At 38.9% G+C, this 22,176-nt stretch overlaps 1 protein-coding gene across 7 annotated transcripts in view; it reads left to right on the top strand.

The window, feature by feature from the left end:
- Nucleotides 1-22,176, top strand: part of LOC127452152 (serine/threonine-protein kinase BRSK2) — a 225,569-nt gene that overhangs the window by 7,837 nt on the left and 195,556 nt on the right. The window contains exon 1 of one of the 7 annotated variants that reach the window (XM_051717451.1): nucleotides 18,732-18,874. The exons of the other annotated variants lie outside the window; for them this stretch is intronic. The gene's annotated coding sequence lies outside the window, so the exon portion shown is untranslated. Of the gene's footprint in view, nucleotides 1-18,731; nucleotides 18,875-22,176 lie in introns of those variants that run through there. 7 annotated transcript variants of the gene reach the window in all.

The following is a 22,176-nucleotide window of genomic DNA, read 5'->3' as shown; positions in this document are numbered from 1 at the left end:
TAACTGCAGCACTTGCTGAAAACAGCAAAAGTTAGTGTGTACTCAACAAGAACATGTCCGACTTACCCAGTTGCAAGTGATTGAAGACTAAACAAACAAGTTAATGACAAAGCACACTGAAATGCCAAATTATATGGTGGCATTATTATACAAATTTATTCATTCATTTAATTCTTTGGGTGTTTCTGCCATTGTACCAATACTGTGTGAATGAAATGAGGTGTCATGCCATTTTGTACGCATAATTGATTGGTAAAGAACTCAGAGGGGCTGAATATCCTTTCCAGATGGTGGGGTTTGGTCAAGCTGTGTCATTAGTCAGGTGGTTGCTGATGCTTTGGTGGCCCCTTCATTCAGAACTGAAAGGCGTTGGCTCTCTTTTACTTAAAGAGTCAATTAGAGGGAATATTTACAGGTGAAACTTAAAGGGGTTTGAGGGGATGAGTGTATGTACACCCAGCCCATAGAAACCAATTTGCAACTCCTACATACACAAAGCATTAATTCTGTGGCACTGGCACTGTGATAACTTTATGCCTTTCCAACCAATTACGACAACAAAACCCAGCAATAGAATAATGGCTACACACATCTTTCTCCCTCAGTCTAACGCAAGTTGAAGGTTTCTATGGAAACCGAGGCAGGCTGCATGCAATTTTATACATATGTTTCCTGATGGTTGCTGCATGGTTCCTAAACCTTGCCTGGAGGGTCCGGCTATTGATTGTAGTTTCTCTGCCTGAGTCATTAGAATGTGAATGAGGATCTCCCCCATCTCTTAATATGTGCTGAATAACGCCTGTCAAGGCCAAATTTGTGCTAGGACCTTGTCTGATATTATCTGTGAGCTCATAATTTCACACCCTGGGAGTTAGTGAATGGCCAAAGGTTCCAATTGAACTGAACTCTTTGAGATTAATGGATCTGTGTTATTTCTAACTGTACTTTCAAGTCTACAGTGGCTGGTATAAGGTACTGCCTTTAAAGCGTGCAGTCACTTTCATATCTACAGTATGTGGCATTGTGAGAATCAACAATCAAGTCAACCAATATGTCAGCAGTCATCATTTTCACATTACTGATTTGTCAGTCACTGGGTTTTTGAAGCAAATTGCAGAAAATCAGATTGTAAACTGGAGAAATATCAGTTTTATTAATGAATGATTGTGAATTGACTGAACTTAAATAGATCAAAATAAAAGATTATTGTTATTGAAGGGGCTTTTAACAAAAAAAAAAAAAAAAAAAAAAAAGCTCTTTGGCTGAACTTGATTCAGTCGTGGACATTAGTTCCATGTGTTTAAAATATTTTTTCTTAACTTAAAATTACCATGTTATCTTAACACAAAAAGTTTGTGTAGATAGAACCTAGTTGAATTAGGTAAGCCCAACAAAATGTGTCTGACGTGTCAATGTAACTCAAATAAATCTCTTTTATTTCTTAATGTACTAACTAGTGAAAGTTAGCATGCAAAATACATGCTGATTGGAAGCACTACAGAGTGTAGTTTAGTAAATATGCTATGGTTAGCACAGTATTTGCTCAATGAAGCGAGCAATCCATTTCATTCAGACATCTACGTGTCCTCATCAAGTGTAACTGTCTGCGTCCTGCAAGACGACAAGGAACACCCACTAAATGACATGCCCACTCCAAGTAACGCCCCCCTTGGATCATAAAGCGATTCTATTGGCTAAAAGAACTTTTAAAATCCAATTCAGTCACTGTATGATTCATGTTGTCTTAACTGTGTAAGTTTGACAAACAATAACTTATAAATTATGTCACATATCATATTATTACACGGAAGATATAAATGGTGAAATTAAAACTTTCTCTGTTCTGTTTCTCCAGTTAACTCACATAGGGTTACCATAGTGTGGTTGTCCAAAAAGAGGACACTGTGTGTGGGCTGGGGGGGTGTTTGTATTTAATATATTTAACAAATTACATTTATTGTAACATTTAAAAATGTATAATATTTTTATACATTTGAAATGTGTAAATCTTAAAAAAAAATTTTTTTTTAGATGTTTCACCCCTCACATGGCCTAATCTGTGTTTTGTTTTTGTATTTTCTGAATTTTTTAGCATTTAAGTATTTTTTTCCGCAACTTACATTATTTATGATTCTGGTTGAGAGTGTAGAGCACATCTAGTGACAATTTGCCTACACACATACAGTGCTTGACTGCGCACGCAGAAAGCAAGCGGGCGGGCAAGAGAGAGAGAGAGAGATTTTTTTTTTTTTAAAGACTGAACACATAGGGTGCTTCTCAAACGGAAGGCTGCAGCCTAGTGTCCTTCCTAGACCAGTCCGTCTGAGGCTGTAGGCTAGACTCCTCGGCACTCAATGCTAGAATGAGACAGTCTAGTAAGTGTGCATGGCAAACCATAAGTTTAGAACCATGTGATATTTTACTTTGTTTAGAAAACCATATACTTCAGAAAACGAAAAATATGTCCTTAATCCCTTAATTATTCTAGCAAAATGGTTTATTCACAAAGCCACTCAAAAGTCACTCAAAAAGCCTTTATATAATACATTTTGCAACACTGATCTTAGAATTTATATTTAAACCCTTTCAAATATGAAAAAAACAGAACCCTTTACCAGTGTGTATGTATCTTCTAATTTGTTTTATTGTCTAAACTACTTGCATTTTTTATTTTTCTACATATTGTCTTGGTGCAAATGTAAATAAAAACTTGAAGAGAGAAAGAAAAAGCAGCATCATAAAGTTTTCCGCCTCCGCGGTCACGCAACTTGTTTTCCACCCTTTTTTAAAATAATTTGGGACATGTGCAAAGGATTATGGGTGATTGAAGGCCACAAAGGATACACCTGATGCATCCTCCAAAATATGGCAAAGAAGGCTGCGAAATGAGGCTGCCTTCCATGTGTCCTCACAATTGAGACGGCCTTCAACGGTGCTTGATGACGTGGCAGCCGAGATATCCAGCCTAAAGAAGCTGCAGACAAGCACCCTGTCAGAATAATCACGTAAGGACACGTGAACACGAAAACTGGTGCAGCGTATCAAATACACAGAATGTATGAGAGTCCTAACTGCACGTCAGTATGAAGAAAGCCAAATCCCGGACATTATAGCCATTTTGAAATCCCAGCTGGATGCTTTTTTCAGGTCCAAAAAAGAGGACATGTCCAGAAAAAGAGGATGTATGGTCACCCTAACTTTCAAGACAGCTGGTTAGCCTGTTAGCTTAGCATACCTCTGGCTTCTTCTCCTCTTCATTTTCATAAAATTTCTCCTCACAGTTGCCATCTAGTGATACGGCAGTATGATTGTATTTAATAGAACTTTCAAGTTGTGTTATATTTAATAATTTTACAAACTTTTTTATTCTTTGTGGTTTAGGGATAGGGATATGTGTAGGGGTGCTGCAGGACTCCAAATATACACAACAAACACAGTGTATGAATGTGACTTCCAACTGTTGCAAAACAGAGGGGCGAAACTTGTAGTGGACGTGTCTTGTACTAGTATTGCAGGACGCAGACGGACCATTCTCGTTCTCATCATTAGCTCAAGCTCCACTCTTCACCATAATAGTAACCCCCAAAACTCGATCATAGCAGAAACGCTTCTAAATCTCAACATTACAAAACATTAAACACTAACAATAATCCCCTTTTATTCATCTTGCACAAAACACATACATTAACACTTATATTTTAACATTTAATCTCCCTATAGAGTTCCATACAAAGCATGATGGGAAATGGAAATCCCCTGCCCAGTTTTTTCAAAGCTACATTAACACCACATTAAGTGTTCACGTTGTCCCAACTCAAATGGATTAAGCAAACTTCCAATTTACAAATTTAAATGGATAGAACACAATAAAATCAAGTTGTGACAAAATGTCCTAGAATTGTGTTACTTTAGTTCATTTTAATTGAGTACATTGAACACGCAGCAAAAATCCTTTTTTTTTTTTTTTATTGAAATTAATTTAATTAGTAGTGAAAGTGTCTTAAAAGATGAAGTTTAGAATTAAGTGGGAAATCAGAACAAAGGCTGCTTATTTTGACAATACAATAAGGGAGAGTGGATAAGTGAAGAGTTATTAAGAGTTTTCCTCTCCAACTTTTCTTTTTTATGTTCTGTGAGCAAACGCGGGACTGTTATTTTTTTAGTGCTTTCACTAGTTTGCCTATGGCACTCCCTCATTAATTCTCTGCCTTTCAATGAATTTTGTGTTGATATACAGTAATTATAATGAAATATTCAACTGTTTCTCCACATGTAATGTGTGGTTTGCTGCTTTCGTGCTGTATAGGGATCAGTCAAACCTGCCGGAGTTTAGTTAACCTGCCATTTAATTTTCTACCATTATTACAAATTTAAATATTTAGTAGAGGTGTAAAAATATATCGTATCGGGGGGCCTGGGTAGCTCAGCGAGTATTGATGCTGAATACCACCCCTGGAGTCACGAGTTCGAATGCAGGGTGTGCTGAGTGACTCCAGCCAGGTCTCCTAAGCAACCAAATTGGCCCAGTTGCTAGGGAGGGTAGAGTCACATGGGGTAAACTCCTAGTGGTCTCGATTAGTGGTTCTCGCTCTCAATGGGGCGAGTGGTAAGTTTTGCGTGAATCGCAGAGAGTAGCATGAGCCTCCACATGCTGTGAGTCTCCGCGGTGTCATGCACAACGAGCCACGTGATAAGATGCGTGGATTGACTGTCTCAGAAGCGGAGGCAACTGAGACTTATCCTCCGCCACCCGAATTGAGGTGAGTAACCACGCCACCACAAGGACCTACTAAGTAGTGGGAATTGGGCATTCCAAATTGGGAGAAAAGGGGATAAAAAATAAATAAAAAAATATAATATCGTATGATGCTCTTGATTCACTGAGTGCTCACAGGAAAACAGAGCAACTAGTGTACATAGGCGATTTGAGAGCTTGAAGATCGATGGCAAACAGCAAGTAGATTATAGCGTTACAGCTTGTCGAATTTGCCAAACAAAGGTGTCATGTCCCGGAGCTACAGTACATCAGACGTCATTATATGTACACCGACATCACCACGCAAATTGGTGGATTTGCGAGGCAGAAACAGCAGCAGCAACTTCGTGCATGATCGCATGCACAGCAAGATGCTCATAACTATCACAAACCAGCTTATTAAAAAAAATAAAAAATGACAATGTAAGAAACCTGAGATTACTTTTTAGATTTTTTTTTTTTTTATCGTATCATATCGTGAGGCTTTTGCATTGTATCGTATCATGAAATTTGTGTATTGTTACATGCCTACACATACAGTGGATTCAAACAATTAACGGCAAGCTTTGTTCAAGTCCACAGCTGACTTAATCTAAGATGAGTAGAAACACTAGATATGGAGTATCTCATAGTAATACTGGGCAATTTTCATACCACAAACATGTAGTGTAACTGTAACCTGTAACTGTTTTTATTAGCACATCTCTGCTGTGCCCAATGCTCAACTTTAGCATGTGGTTGTAGTGCTCATCTTTTTTATTTTTTTATTTTTAGTGATATGATTTAATTAAAGGAAAAACATTTTGGATATTTGTTCATTTTTGTTACAAGGAATTTAAAAATATAAGCTGATTTATGAACACACTTTGTTAGAATTATTTAGTACTATTGAAATTTATTATATTTACATGTAAAATGTAACATGAAGTGTTGCCAGATATGATTTATTTTGAGGTTGATAGGAACTATAATGGTCTGGATTTATTGGATCAATTGGCAAGAAATTATTGCAGTTTCCATTTCAAGTAGACCTGCTACTAGTGGCTTTTCTCATGCCTGAATTAGCTTTGTGTTGTTAATGACATCAGGTGACCAGCCCCTCATCTCCATATGACCTGGACACAGCCAATGAGAGGTCTTGCTAACTAGATAACTGTGTCAACATGAATCATTGTTACTGATATCGCCCAGCACATCAGACCAGCAGGGCATACGGTTCAGAGACTGTCTTTTTTTGTGTGTCTCATTTACCCCCATTAGAAATAATGCAATAATCCTTCCCTGGCATCATTTGAAATCTGCCCACGTATTGGTATAGCACATGCACCGAGCAACTGTTAAAAATATGTTTAAAAACAAAACTACAAGAGAAAGCAGTGCTCTGCCTCAGGCTACAGTTGGGTTGTGATCTCTCCGCAATGTCAAGACCCTCACACCCCACAGAATACACACAGATGGCCCGCGACTGCTCGTGTGTGTCTGTGTGTGTGCGCTTGTGTGAGAAGCATGTGTGATTCTCCGCAGCTTTTAGCCCCAGCGCAGGCTTCTGAACGAGTGGCATAATCAGATTAGGGAGGTGAAGAGAGAGTAAACCGACATTATTTTCACTTTGACTGCAATGATGACAGGTAGTGCTACAGGCATATTGAGAGAGAGAGAAAGAATTTGGTTGCAAGCAATTCCAGTGTGTGTGCGCACACTTTGGTCCTTCTAATTTAGTTGTGCTCTGGACTGAGGCGACTCAAGGAGGGAGGCTGCATCACTGCATTACAGCACAGCAACTGTTGCCATACGTGTCTCCGTGGAGATGGTGCAGCACACATACTGAGCACATCTGGCTTGGGCAAGTGCTGCCTGGTTCAGCATGGCAACAGCATCACAGTCCTGCAGACCGTCACAAGGAGGGGTCAGGGCCTGGTCTGTGCTCAGTTTTTACCCCTCCACCTGAATGCAGATCAGATGGCCCATTTACATTAAAACTGGACTGAACTGAACTAAAAGTCAAGCTATTGGTTGTTAAACAATTTCCCCAATACAAATTCTATCATCTTTTACTCACCCTCTTACCGCTGATTTTCTTTTGTATGTGGAACACAAAAGGAGATGTTAGGCGATTGTATTCTCAGTCACCATTCACTTTCATTGCATCGTTTTCCATACAATCAAAGTGAATGGTGACTGAGGCTAACATTCTTCTGAGGCTGTTGTATTGTTAAACCTTTGACAGGATGACTTATTCAACCTTGAATAGTTTATTATTATATAAGTGTAAAATTGATTTCTGTGGCAGTTTTGTTTACATTGGTGCATAGTCTGGTTTGTCTGAATCTTATCTTCTACCTAGTAAGGAATGGCTGCTTTGTAGTTTTATAGGGATGTATGTGTCTCTGGCCTTTGCATTATTGCTTTTTTCTGTGGTTTTATAATACCCATATTACACGTGTGCAGTGTCCAGTATTATCTGCTCCTTACATTAGCAGCTTTATAAAAGGTATTATTTCCTGCTGTTAGCTTTATGCCATAGAAGAAAAACCCTTTATTTCAGGACATTACATTTGGGCATCTCCATTCTGCTGTTAGCTCTGTCACTATGGTTACACTATCGTTTGGATTTTTATATGTTTAATGGACTGGGATTGTCAGTAAATAGCAGCAAATAAAACAGCATGTAAACCAGAGCAAATAAGAGCAAATATCTAAAAGGGAATCTTTCTTTTATGCACATGAAAATCAGAATAATTTTGGAATTTAGTCATATTCTGATTATGTATGCATCATGTAAACCCAGTTGCTAAAACCCAAATAAGATTATATTCCAATTCTACAAATCTGAATATGAGAGCTACATGTCATATGCTTGTATTACTGTAATCAGAATGATGTGTCATGTAAACACTTTTTTCGGAATATCCATTGTTCATGTACAGTATATCTGTGCATATTCAAATTGAAGAAATTGTGAGTGCTACAAGACACAGGCAGTTGTGAAAAGTCAAACTTTCAAAGAAACACATTTTTGGAGCAAGGAGGAGACAGAATCTTTTTTTTTTTGTTTTTTTTTTTTCAAAACATTAAATCAATATACAGACTTTTAGAGTCTCATCATGACCTACAGTTTGCAATTCATTGTGCTTATGTGTGCTCTTGTCAAGGCCATGAATGAGAATTAATGAGTTGATTTAATTACAATTTAAATAAATGGCAAAATCAAGTGTATACAATATTTCTGTAAGAGAATAGGGGGATTGGAATGTGTCTAATTCAGTATATTCTGATAATATGGAACATTCCAATAGCTGAGAATCATGTAAACATCTTCTTTTTTTTTTTTTTTTTTTTTTTAATAAAGTCTTAATCAGAATATGGACCTTAAAGCTGAAGTGTATAATTTTTTTCTTGTTAAAATACTTTCTCCTGCCCCTGTCCCAGTTTAACCCTTTAAGCTTTGAAGGTGTTTTTAAAGATTTCCTGTTTCAGTAGCATGCCAAAAATGAAAGGCTTATAAAACAACAACTTTCCTCCCCTTATTTTTCTGATTTGACATTATATATCTCAGAATGTAAAAAAAAGGTAGCTCCAAAAAACTGCCTTTGTTTTTTTCCCAATAATGTCACCTGTAACTGAGTAAAATGTTGTGTTGATGTGACAAAGCAATCAGAAGTTATAGTGTTACAAAAAGTATTTATCCTGGTGTCCAAAAACGTCTCCAAGTGTCCAAAAGCCTCTCCAGATTAATAAAACATAATAATTGTACATAAGAACTAATTAAATATGCAAATACAACAATAACTAAAGGTAAGCTTTCTCTCCAAAGCATACAGGCATGAGTAACAAGATTTCTTTCACTTCCATTCTGTCATTTGAGTCATCATTGAGTCTGTGTCATGTACTTGGTGCTGTCTCCTGATGGCCATATGTAATTAGAGTAAACAGTCCTCTCTGCCCATATTTGGATGACTTCCACCTCTAGTTGCAGTGATCTGAATCCTAGTACAATTGATTTTGTATTACATGACACTGGACAACATACTACATCATTTCAGATGAAGTCATCTTATCCAGGAATTCTAACATGTTTTTAGCCAGTTAGCACATTATGTGCACATTGTCCTTCATGTGGATTATCTAATGATCTATACATCTGATTACATTGTGTGTGGGCTCGTTTTATCTGGAATCCCCACCTCCTCGTGAAGTTATAAGCGGAAACACGGCTTATAAGCAACAACTGTTTACATGTAACGTATGTCAAAGACATGTACTAAACTATTACTGGCTATATTTTTGTATGTGAGTAAAACAAATAGGCTGGTTGTATGCTACTCTTTGAGAGCTTTCCAACTAGCCCATATGACATATAACGACATATGACACAGGACTATTTGATCAGTTTGATGTTTTAACCAATTACAATAATATGTACAGTGCAAAATTATTACTAAATTATCAAAACGGAACACTTCTGATTTGTCTGCAAATTTCAAAGCACTTGTTCAGTTTTGGTCATAATGGCTACATGCATTGTAAAGTACAGCTTCTAAGCTTTCAAATGATATCCATTTTGTGTTGGTCAAGACTAGTTATTAATATTTTTAAAAATTTTTTTTTTTTTTTTTTTTTTTTTTTTGTGGGCCCATTCAAGCTTAAAGGGTTAATATTCAGAGACAAATATAAGTAAGCCATTTGAACGTTGATATCCTTGAAAAAGTGTAAACACTTAGGCTCTGTGGTACTATCAAATCAGTTGCATTGTTTGTTTGAGCATCCTGACCAGCCCGACAAAGCAACATTGACCCAACCAATGGCGTGAGTTTGGGGTGGTATTACCTGTTTGTTTGACCAATGGAAGATGGGAAGAGTGTTTGTGAAACAAAAATAATAATTGCAATTCCGTTTTGTTGACACTATTTGTCACAGAAATGAAGCACTTCAATCACTTTAATCGCAAAATAATGAGCATGTATACGTGGTCAGTGGTAAATATTTATTGCTACTGATCTGATTTAAAGTAAGATATTTGGCATGTTTGGTTTGGAGCTGTCTGAAAGCAGGTCATGCTGCCCCACTGTTTCACTGGCTGACCAGATGAGGGGGTTTGGGGATTAGTCAAGCCCCCCACAGCTGCAGCCAGAGCCCTGAGTAGAGCAGATGGCCATCTATGTGTTGGGGCAGACACCCCCACTACTGCCATAATATACGCACCCGGACATCACACACATACACAAATGCACAAAATACAGAAGCATCGTGACATTGTGACATAACTTTATTAACATTATTCATGTTCCATTATTATGTAATGATTGATTGTGCATCATTATGTTTACACTGTTGTGGAGCGCACTGACTGATCAGCGGCTGGCGCTTAGAGACTCTCAGCAGACGCTCTGAGCTGGGCAGTGTCACATTGCCTGTGGCTCAACTCCAAACATATTCAAAGGTGTTGCACTCTGTGCTGGATACAGCTAGGGCACTGGATAAGGTGAGGTGGCAGACTCACCCAGCACAGAAGCCACACTACATTTACGTTACATTTACATTTAGTCACTTAGAAGATGCTTTTATCCAAAGCGACTTACAAATGAGACACATAACAAGCAATTTGTCATGGAAAGTTAAACAACATCGGCAGTATAGGACTGCCAAGTTCTCACAGTGGCTGGAGTAGTAAAATTTTTTTTTTTTTTTGTACATTAAGTGCAGGTTAAGTGCAGTAGTAAGTGTAATTAGTGTAGGTTGGTTAAGTGCTCTAACACCCTTGGTGTGTGATTTTGCATGAAGCATCCTGACCTTGGAGCACAAAAGACTTTTGTTTTATGGATATCTACAGTATATGTAATTCATCATACCTGTAATGTTGACAGTCGAATTACAATCATTCCATATTTAACATCATTCATTTCAGGCAAAAGGATTGGTTTTTGTTGTTTAAAATGACAACAAGTTCTCATTAATTGAATTGAAATGAAGGAATGACATTACTCCATAATTTAGCAGATCAGACGTGTTTGATGTTCTGTAATGATGTTAACATAATGAAATATTATTCATTATTTCCCTTTGCCAATTTGCATGAATAATCCAGGCTTATTTCAGAAATGGCTTGTGGTGTTAAAATTGAACTGGTGGTGTGAACGTTATTATCTGACCTCTCATGTCGCTAGCACTTGACTGCTGATTGGCCATATTTCCACAATAATCAAAAGCTAACAAGGCAACAGTTACAGATTACGTCATTTTTTTCTGCACGCATGTTTGGATGACATCCCAGTTTTTGCAAGATCCCAATAAAAGCACCCCCACCCCCAGCCCACTACCTCCCACTTTGTGCTTCTGTGTGTCTCTTTTTCTCCCTCCATCTTTCTCCCAGCACTTTCTTTGTGTTTGGCTGGAGAGCATGCCTGCTGGAGGGGGCCTATGACTCATAGTACATCGGCATGGTATTTTTAGCTCTGATTCAGCCTTTGCCGTGGTACTTCCTGCAAGAAATATATAAAAACCCATGGAGCACATTTCTTGTCTCTCTATTATCAAGCATCATTTAACAGGTGCTAGCCGCACATTTAAAAAACACGAGGGGCGCATGGGAATAAATACCACTGATGCTCAAACCTGGATGTTTTATGTCTTTGACCATTTAGAAGCAACTTTATGGATCATTCCATCTATTTTTACCACTGCAGTAATGATGAGCTGAAAAAGGAAGTAGTTAAGACTTTCGCTTTTTGACCCTTTCATATCTGACATCAAACTTGCACTGTTTTTGTTTCTGAATGATTAAAAGACGGCTCTCATTTTCACTCTCTCTTTCTCGACTTCCTCTCTGCATTGTTCTGTTAAACTCAGACTTAAATTAAAGCCGATTAGCATAGGCTCTGTTTGCAGCATGCTGTGCCGTCCTCCCCCATCTTCCTTGCACTGCTGCCGTCTTGCACCTCCCAAAATAGAGTGGAAAATGCAGTGTAAGTATATTGAGCAAAAAATGGGGCAAATTTTATGCATGGATATGCAACAATCAACACAATCTGGACAGTGATGAAGCTGCTGTTTTTGTCCATTAGGAGTTTTTACCACCTGCTGTAGTGCTAGTTAGGCCCTTTCCTGACTATCATCCCCTGGTGCGAGAGTGGCCCCAATTTAAGTGAATAGAAAGCCAGCAGGACTATTGATGTTTAATACCCCCTTATGTCTGGCCAGTCATAATTTGTTTTGGTGCATTTCCACAAAGCTGTTTTATGGATTTTTTTTTAACATACTCGTATATGCAAAGTAGTGTATGCTTAAGTTTCTCTTTTGTCAAAGAGGTAGACATTTTCACTAACAATACTAAAAAACTAGGCCCTACTCAAACAGAGGAGCCCAGAAAGATCTTCTTTGCTATTTTTTCAAGCTCAAAATTCAAAATTGTGAAAGAGGGAATGATAAAAATTAATAGCACTTTTAGTAGCAATTGTGTTGACAAAAAAGTAACACGGATGACAGTTATTGGGAGATTTACAGTAGGTGCTGCATTTGTATTGCTGTTTAGCTGCTAGCCTTAGCCATTAGTTTTTATTACATTTGAGAAAGCTGTGATTTTGTGCAGAAATCTCTTTTTTTGGCATATTTTCTCCATAGACTTCAGGTCCCCTAACACTCTAATATCTAATATCACATCACAACCTCCATGCTCAAAGTTATTGTCTGGATGAACTGCTTATGGACCATGGTTGGATGTTACCCGTCTTTCCATGTTAGCTCATTCTTTCTAATGTGTAAGTCCATGTCATAATAGACAGTGTGCAGTTCAATGCACTGTGGCTGAGATGCTGGTTTGTCTCACAGAAAGGTCTCTAGAGTAATATCATGCATTTGTTAAGTGATCTAACATGCTTTAGCCTGGTGCTGTAAACCCTAAGTTAGCAGAATTCAGGTTACATAAATTGTTTAAGTTAATAAACTACCAAATTTAAGTTAACAGAACTTTTCAGATTTTAATTTTTAACTTCACATGCATGTGAATTGCACTTAACTTGAATTATTGAGTAAGCTAACTACTAAATTTTGATGGAACTTTAACTCACTGAAATAGTCCAAATACTTACGCTGCTGTCTCGTCATTTTGAGGTCGGAGAGCCCCAGGATGTTTTCTTTTGAGATACTCATGCATAGCACTTGTGCTGCTGTGGTATTTTACAAAGCATGAAGAGCACCATTTTATTAGGTCTCTGTTTAAAGAATTCCCACACTTTTGACGATTGGGTTTGAGCTTTTTGGGATAAAGTCTCATTTCAGCATGCCCGGGAGCCAGAGCCGGCATCATTGGGAATGAACGTAAACAGTGTGACGCATCGACGCATTCCACGCAAATCGACGTATTTACTTAATCTACGTCATCGATTACGTCGACGGGTCGTTCCGGCCCTACTATGCTTTCTTCTGTTACGTCTACCTGCCTCGTGGTCGTGGATCAAAACCCATCCATGCAAATAGAAAAGAACACATAAAAACACTCTTTGAAGCAACGCCTCAGAGAAAGAAAAGAGGACACGATGCCCCAGAGTGAAGAATGAGAGTTCTTTACAAATATCATCCATGGACGTATGTTAACGCCTATGTCAGTGTCTGTAAAGAATATAGACATTTCATGGTGAATGCATGGCGATGGCAGGAATAAGGAGGGAGACTGACAGGATTCATTGATTTTCAAGAGAGTGAAAAACGTCAACAACAGGCTTATCACAAGCCCTGACTATGAGAGACTGAGCTGAAGAGAGCTGCTGGATCAAAGGGCATATTTTCTCAGATATGGGGGATGTTATTATAGCATTGGCTTAAAGAAACTTCTAGTAATTGGGCAGGTCTTAAAAACGGAAGTGAAATTCATTTGCTGCCTTATAGAAAATCTTAAAAGCCATTTTGTCCCTTGCACTAGGGCTAGCCAATTAGAACACAATGAATTGATGATTTGCCCAATGGGTTAGTATAGTGGGGTTTGGCTTGGCAGGCGAATGGAAATGAAAATGGCAAACAAAATCTAAATACTTCAAATCATTCCTGTAGAGAGTAGTATATTTTGGAAGATTTTAAGCAGTATCTTGATGGATTTTTTTGTTGGTAGTTTATGTACTTATCCCACTGCTGTCTGCTGCACCAGGGAATCAGGAATACTGCGCCATCTGTGGCTTTGTCTTTGGCTATAAGAGCATTAGCGTCTGACTTCTATGCAGTCCTAATTTTTTTGTATCTGCCTCCAGGAACTATGCTTTCCCCAAGGTTCATATTATAGATGGGGGGGTGGGGGGAGGGGGGGTACAAGCATGGCATGCAATTATTGCAACAACAGAGTAGCTGAGCTGGATGTCATAGTGCTTTTCAATGGTGCATTCCTGTTGGCTTGAAACTTCATGCATGTGTAATGATTACAGCAATGCAGAAACAATGGAAGCCTGTTTGTGAAGTGTGTTCCCTTATACACTGTACCATCACTTCCAGTATAATAGCAGTGCTGTTCAAAACCTGTGATGCTCAACACTCATGCGTTGAACTTTGTACACTGAAGAATGTGTGTTTTGTGGGTTGGTGTGAGTTGTGAAGCTAGTGGTAGTAGGTTGTTAATGCTGCTTTTGCAATATATTGCTGGCTTTGACATCTCATATTTTCAGCCTTTCAATCACACCTGTGTTACTCAAGAAGCATATTTGCCCTGGCAAGCCCACATCAGTTCAGTCACTCTAAAAAAAGCATCCTAGCAATAGATGACTGGAGAGTAGAGAAACCCCTATTTAAATCAAATGTGTCTTTCTCCTGTGAGGTCAACAGGCTCTGACAACAGGATCTGCTTTGAGCTAGAGTGGAACTACAAATGTCTTAGCAATGGCTTCTTATAACTAATATAGTCCAAAACAGTGGTTTTCTACTGGTTTTGCTTCAGGGCCCGATTTAACTTTGGAGTTGTGAGCCAACACAGTACCAAAAATGTTTATTTAACAAAAGTAAACAAAAACTTCCTCAAAAAGGATGTTTTTTGTTTTTGGCACCATTCGGAGTAAATTCTAGAGACTGTTGTGCGTGAAAATCCCAGAAGATCAGCAGTTACAGAAATACACAAACCAGCCCATCTGGCACCAACAATCATGCCACAGTTAAAATCACTGAGATCACATTTTTCCCCATTCTGATGGTTGATGTGAACATTAACCGAAGCTCATGACCCGTATCTGTATGATTTTATGCATTACACTGCTGCCACACGATTGGCTGATTAGATAATCACATGGAAGATTGTTGGTGCCAGACGGTTGGTTTGAGTATTACCCCTACTACCCGTAGGGGAAAAACACAAAGTCCAAGGCAGAGCTGACTGAAGTGGGGCTGGGGCAGACGAATAGGGACCAGGACTGACCGGAACCAACAGACAAGATCAGGCAAAGGGAACAGGACTGACATGAGATGCGAATCAAGCTGAACTGGTCCTGGACAGCACACACAAGGAGACTAAAATAGAGATAGAAATCAAACAGGTTAACAGACAGGGCAGGTGTGACTAATAAACTAATAATAGGCAAACAAGGATATGATGTAAGACTGAGAGACATGCGGCAAAACAGAAACAAAACAAAGCCACGTGCTCTTACAAGACAATAAACACCCAAATGGCATGAGCGCACATCACCAAGACAATAAGGCAATATACGTTCATGCCAACCGGCAGACAAGACGAGAGAATGTCAAACAAAGCGATGCCACGAATTCCCAAAGCCTGAGCGTATATCACACCTGTGCGAGAGTTTGGCCACACACAAACCCGACACCTCAGAACTAAGTGACCGAACCTCAGCATGACGTGAAGACAGCTCGCGACCCGGGTGCGCAGTGCAAAGCGAGCAAAACGCGAGGTTCACCCATGTTCATGAGAGACAACATAAACTTCTGACGTGAGTGCATGCCGCCAAGATGACATAAGCGCAATGCACCCACGTCAATAACAGACAGAACATGGAGCATGAGTGTCCGGATCCCGACACGGACCGAAAAGATTGACATGAGTGCATGCCTCCAAGATGAAATAAACGCAATGCACTCACGCCAATTACAGACAGAACAAGGAGCATGAGTGTCCGGATCCTGACACCAACCGAAATCGAACCAGACAGGGAAGTCAGGATCCAGAAACTATGCTCTGAACATGAAACATGAGACCAACAGAGGAGCGCACGGCAAGAAAATAAGAACCGAAACCATACGCTCACACAGAGACAGAAAACGAAACACAGGACAGACATAGGATGTTGATGTCATGGTCCTGTCACACAAAAACACAGACTGACAGAGTGACAGGACTGTGACATTCCAATATATTTACTGTGGATTTTCACATGAGAATAAATGGGTTCATCCAAAAGCTGAACATTTTTGCTTTTAGTGGCTTTATATGGTACATTTCAAACTGTTCTGAGACCAGTGAAGACAGACAGCACACTGGAGGTTAAGTCATTCACTAAATGCGGAGCAAGGGAGCATCCAATAGCTTTCTGTACAGCTAAGTGCATTCAATCATAAAATCCAACCAAAAGTTCAGTTTCAGGCTGCAGATGATGTTTAGACCACTCAACATGTTTGGCAGACATGGGAAAATGGTAATCGGTACATAGATTCAGAATTTATAATGTTACATTTTATTTTAACATGGTTGGCAGTGATCGGTTGATGCTGGACATTACTTTGAATAAGAATTATTTATTCAGCTTTACAGAAAATCAGCTGTAATGTCTGTAACGTCTCAAAAACATGAAAAACCAACACTCCTGGAAACATAAACAATTTACTGACTTTCTGTAGCTTAGTGTTATTTAAAATTTCACAACGAAGTCTCGCTGTCCACATGTGGACATTAATATGTTTTGCTTGTTTATAATGTGCTACTAGTTACAAATCAAAAAGGAAAATGGAAAATGCACACAGCAGTCACGCAGGGGTCTCAGGAGGTTAATTGCGGAATTCCTGTTGAACAACTACATTACCCATGGTCCAACAGAGAAAGCTTCATCAATCAGAGAACTGCGGCCAACAGAGCCCGCAAAATAAGCCTGAAAGCAATCGCCCATGACACACTCTGAATAACGCAAATGAGTCACTCTCCCTGCACTCTCAAACTACTTATATATTTGTGTATATCTGAATATTTTGCAATTAACGTAAACTATATTTTTTCTATACTTATCAACAATCTAAAGTCAATAGTTTTATATATTTCCCTAATTTATATTTGATTACGTCATTCACAGTGCTTCATGGGATTGCAGTCTGTGCCCTCATGAAAGACGGTACACAGACACAGACTTGTACCTTTTGTACTGATTTTCAAACAATTTTTTGGCCTTAAAACAAAGTCTGTAATGTTGCAATTTACCTCAGAGCTGGTTGGTTTGGTTCATGCTTTACAACTCATTAAATGGAGGATTTTATGAAAAGTCTTTGGAAGAAATGAATGGGAAAAATACTTCCGGAACCCAAATGGCTGAAAAAGTGCCACTGTTGCACTCTATTGAATCAATTTTGAAAATGCAAAAACAACAATAGTGTGACTTCAAAAGTGTGACTTACCAGCCTAAAACATGGAATTAACACTGAGCCAAATATTGTATGAGTATAAGCCATATTAATGGGTGACATATTAATTTGTGCCAAAATACTAAATTTGATTGGACGCACAGCCTTTGATGTCTACAACAAAATATATGGGAAGCATTGTCTTTCCTTTTAAAAGTTCATAAGCTTATGTATTTTGTTTTTCCAACTATGCATGGTTACATGGTTAGTTGTATTTTATTGTTTGCATTCAGCATTGTTTTTACCCTGCTGTCCCGGATGTTAACAGACCTGTGACCCATTTTGGGTCATGGCCCACCAGTTGAGAACCACTGCAGTTAAAGGAACAAATTTAATTTGTTGTGTCATGTCCTGAACTTGACCTTTTTCTCATTTATTTTTTAGGTTCTCTCTTTCCATTGTTTGCTGATGCCAACAGAAATCATTGGCACTGAAATGCATGAAAATATAGTATCTGAACACAGAATGTTCTAAAATTGTCATAGCAATTGGCTTGATCAAGAGACGTCTCCTCGTTTAAGGGTTTTAAGATAAAACACCAGACAAAACAGCGGTTACCTGACATAGAGGATGGCTAACATTTGAAGCCACATTAGATCTTATGAGCACTGTTTTTGATCCTCACTTGCACACAGTCACCCATTCCCAGATGCAAGGTCACCTGAGAGCCCATGGGCCATGCACACAGGAAATTAATGACTACACAAGAGGAAGTATTTAACAGTTTGCCACCCCCCAAAAGGCCTGGGACACAATCAGGAACGGTGAAATTACTTTTCTACTGATGCCTATCCACTCTGTCATGTCGATAAGTACTGTAAGATTTTCTTAATTATTTTTCCTTTTTCATTTTCTTTGCTAAAAGTAGGCACCCATGAAATAATTGCTGGCTGAATTTTCCTTTCCTTTTTTATTTTTATTATCAGATCCTCATCTATATGCTGTTAGGACTGAAAAAAGAGAATATAAAAATTTCATAAAGCTATGCTTTCTATATTTCAGGCAAGATTTAGGTTATTTGGTGTCAGAGTTTAACCTGGCAATTCAGACAAAAATATTATTAGATTAATAATGAATCCATAAATTTAAAATGTATACAGCACAGTGGTGGGACAAATATTGCCCTCCGTGTTCATACACTTAATAGTACTGCGGTTATTGATGTATTTCTTTTCTTTCTTTCTTTCTTTTGCAGTAGAACAAAGCAAAGTTATTCAAATTATTAAAGTTTATTCCACAAAAAATCCAAACATTGCCTGACTGCTATTATGAATCCCCCGCAAGCACAAACTCACTCCGTTTGCAGTTCAGTTCTTATAATTCGGAGAGCTCACTGTCGTGCTGAATTGTTTGGAGCATTTTGTTCTCTCCTTAAAACAGTGATGGGATACTTCTGAACACAGAGAACAAAAATAGCATTTGATGAAGCTGAATACTTACCGCTAAACAATTGAATCCAACGTCTTATCGTTTGCCAGGAATAAAGACACTATGCTGGTGCAGCTTGTGAGCGACTCTTTACAGCAGGTAAACACATTTCCACCCCACAGAGTTTCAAAACACTACACAAAAAGGTACAGTATAAGCTCTTTTTGTCATGTTGCTTGTAGTGTGACTTGCTCCCTAAATTGTAGCATTCAGCTTTGTAGTTTTTGTTTAGTCATTTCTTTTCTATAGAGAAGATGGAAGCTTAGCCAGCTACATATTTGAGCTATTTCCCCAAGACAGTATTTGTTATGTCTTCCATGTTATTGATCTCAAACTGTAGAAGTTGGGTGTACTTCAGATGCTGCCTCTGAGATTGGCAGTAGGAAGCTGATTACCTTAAAGTTTAAATGTTAATTTGAGAGCACATTGTTTTACTTTTCATTCTAATTCTTATCATCCTATGTGCTCAGTAGTTTTATGGTCGACTAGCCTGCCCACCCTACTTGAGGAGAGGAAACCTCAGGGCTTGGATCAATAGGGACCATTCTTGGCATTATGCCATGCATGTATTCTGAGCGGTCGCTTGTGTTTTGGAGGTTTGGTTTCAGGGGCTGACTCCCCTGCCACACTTGTCCAATGTTTCACTTTGCACATACAAATGAAGGCTGGACCTCTCTGCTCTCTATAGAACAAATTGATCTTCTACAGAAGGGAATACAGGGGTATTTCAAAACAAACCCTCCCCCTTTAGCACTTTCACCTCTGTATATCACTGGGAGGATATTATGGGAGGTTTCAGCTTGGCAAGTGTGTACTAGTCTATACAAGTGCCGATTCATTCTTCTGTGACCCCTCCCCTGCACATTGTCACCGCAGCGAGCCTGATTAATCTGTTTCTTATTTCTATACAAAATATAGCTTTTCAGAAAGATTTGTACTGAACCACTTCAGTCTGTATGTGCACTAGAGGTGTAAAGAAGAAAAGTTGCCATTTTATACAGTTGTGCTCAAAAGTTTGCATACCCTTGGAGAATTGGTAATATATGTACCATTTTTAAAGAAAACATGAGTGAGCAGGCAAAACACATTTCTTTTATTTCTTATGGGATTCATATTCAGCTGTAGGTTATAACAGAATGGCACAATCATAAAACAAAACATGGCAACAGAGAAAAAAATGAAAAGTCTGCATACCCTTAGTTCTTAATACTGTGTATTGCCCCCTTTAGCATCAATGACAGCGTGAAGTCTTTTGTAATAGTTGTCTATGAGGCCCCAAATTCTTGCAGGTGGTATCATGAACCGCACGTTTGAGATCTCCCCAGAGTGTCTTGATTATATTAAGGTCAGGAGACTGTGATGGCCACTCCAGAACCTTCACCTTTTTCTGCTGTAACCACTGGAGGGTCAACTTGGCCTTGTGCTTAGGGTCATTGTTGTGCTGGAAAGTCCAAGAGTGTCCCATGCGTAGTTTTCATGCAGAAGAATGCAAATTGTCTGCCAGTATTTTCTGATAACATGCTGCATTCATCTTACCATCAATTTTCACAAGATTCCCCATGCCTTTAGAGCTCACACACCCCCAAAACATCAGTGAGCCACCACCATGCTTCACAGTGGGGATGGTATTCTTTTCACTTTAGGCCTTGTTGACCCCTCTCCAAACATAGCGCTTATGGTTGTGACCATAAAACTCTGTTTTGGTCTCGTCACTCCAAATTACAGTGTGCCAGAAGCTGTGAGGCGTGTCAAGGTGTTGTCGGGCTTTTTTGTGGCATTGGCACAGTAAAGGCTTCTTTCTGGCAACTCGACCATGCAGCTAATTTTTGTTCAAGTATCGTCGTATTGCGCTCCTTGAAACAACCACACCATCTTTTTCCAGAGCAGCCTGTATTTCTCCTGAAGTTACCTGTGGGTTTTTCTTTGTATCCCGAACAATTCTTCTGGCAGTTGTAGCTGAAATCTTTCTTGGTCTACCTGACCTTGGCTTGGTATCAAGAGATCCCCAAATTTTCCACTTCTTAATAAGTGATTGAACAGTACTGACTGGCATTTTCAAGGCTTTGGATATTGTTTTATATCCTTTTCCATCTTTATAAAGTTCCATTACCTTGTTACGCAGGTCTTTTGACAGTTCTTTCTGCTCCCCATGGCTCAGTATCTAGCCTGCTCAGTGCATCCATGTGAGAGCTAACAAACTCATTGACTATTTATACACAGACACTAATTGCAATTTAAAAAGCCACAGGTGTGGGAAATTAACATTTAATTGCCATTTAAACCTGTGTGTGTCACCTTGTGTGTCTGTAACAAGGCCATTCAAGGGTATGTAAACTTTTGATCAGGGCCATTTGGGTGATTTCTGTTATCATTATGATTTAAAAAGGAGCCAAACAACTATGTGATAATAAATGGCTTCATATGATCACTATCCTTAAATAAAAGACATTTTATCATATTTTCAAAATCAATGCCAAAATTTCACAATTTCTGCCAGGGTATGCAAACTTTTGAGCACAACTGTATATAGAAAACGGTTAAATCGACCAAGGCTTTTTTCACTATAGTACAGTATGTAATATAGTTCAGTATAGCACAGTATATATTCATTTAAAAAGGGATTTTTTTTCCTGCTTGTCAGCAGTTTTGCCTGGGTATGATATGTCCTTTAGAAATTCCACTGCTATGTCTCTATTCATATTCATTCACACTCAACTGTGTCTTCACAGTCCACCAGAGATTTGGACCTTATCTGTTTTCATTCCATTTATCCCTTTAAATCATGTTTGGTTTCATTGATAGGTTTTGCCAGATTGAAAGTCTGAGAATAAATGTATCTTATTTTGACATCCTCATATGAAGTCATTTCACTTTTCCTGTCATTATTTGAGTAATGGCTCAGCGCAGCCTCACAACTCAAAGGACAGCTCATGCTGACTTTAGGTGTTTTTTTTCCAAACTGCTCTATGCGGACTAGCGTCGAGTCCAGACTCAAGTAACTCAAGCGCACATGTCAGTGGGGAGTGGGTGACTTGACAATCCCAACATCCTCTTCCATGAAGCATGTCTGATGGGATGAATGTGCCTGTGTATAGGTCACACAAAAAGAGCGCTCTGTCATTCCGTACCTTCATCCCTCTGTTTCTTCCATCCTTCTTTTCTTCCTCTTCAGCCCTCTTGGGTATTTGTCATATAGCGTTCTGCAGATATAATTTGGTGTGATTGGGTAGGATTACAGAGGGCCAAAGAGAATTTCACCGCTCTGCGGTTTTATTGCTGTAATGAGCCGAGGACCTGAACTGTCTGTCTGAGTGCTGTCTCTCACAGATCTCTGCGTGCGTTTGCACGTGGCCTGAGAATTTGCAGAGTTTGGAGAGAATGACCGTGAGCCACTTAATCAG

Source organism: Myxocyprinus asiaticus, chromosome 2 (assembly GCF_019703515.2).
Source record: "Myxocyprinus asiaticus isolate MX2 ecotype Aquarium Trade chromosome 2, UBuf_Myxa_2, whole genome shotgun sequence".
Classification (NCBI taxonomy): Eukaryota; Metazoa; Chordata; class Actinopteri; order Cypriniformes; family Catostomidae; genus Myxocyprinus; species Myxocyprinus asiaticus.
This window is presented reverse-complemented; position numbering and strand designations above follow the sequence as displayed.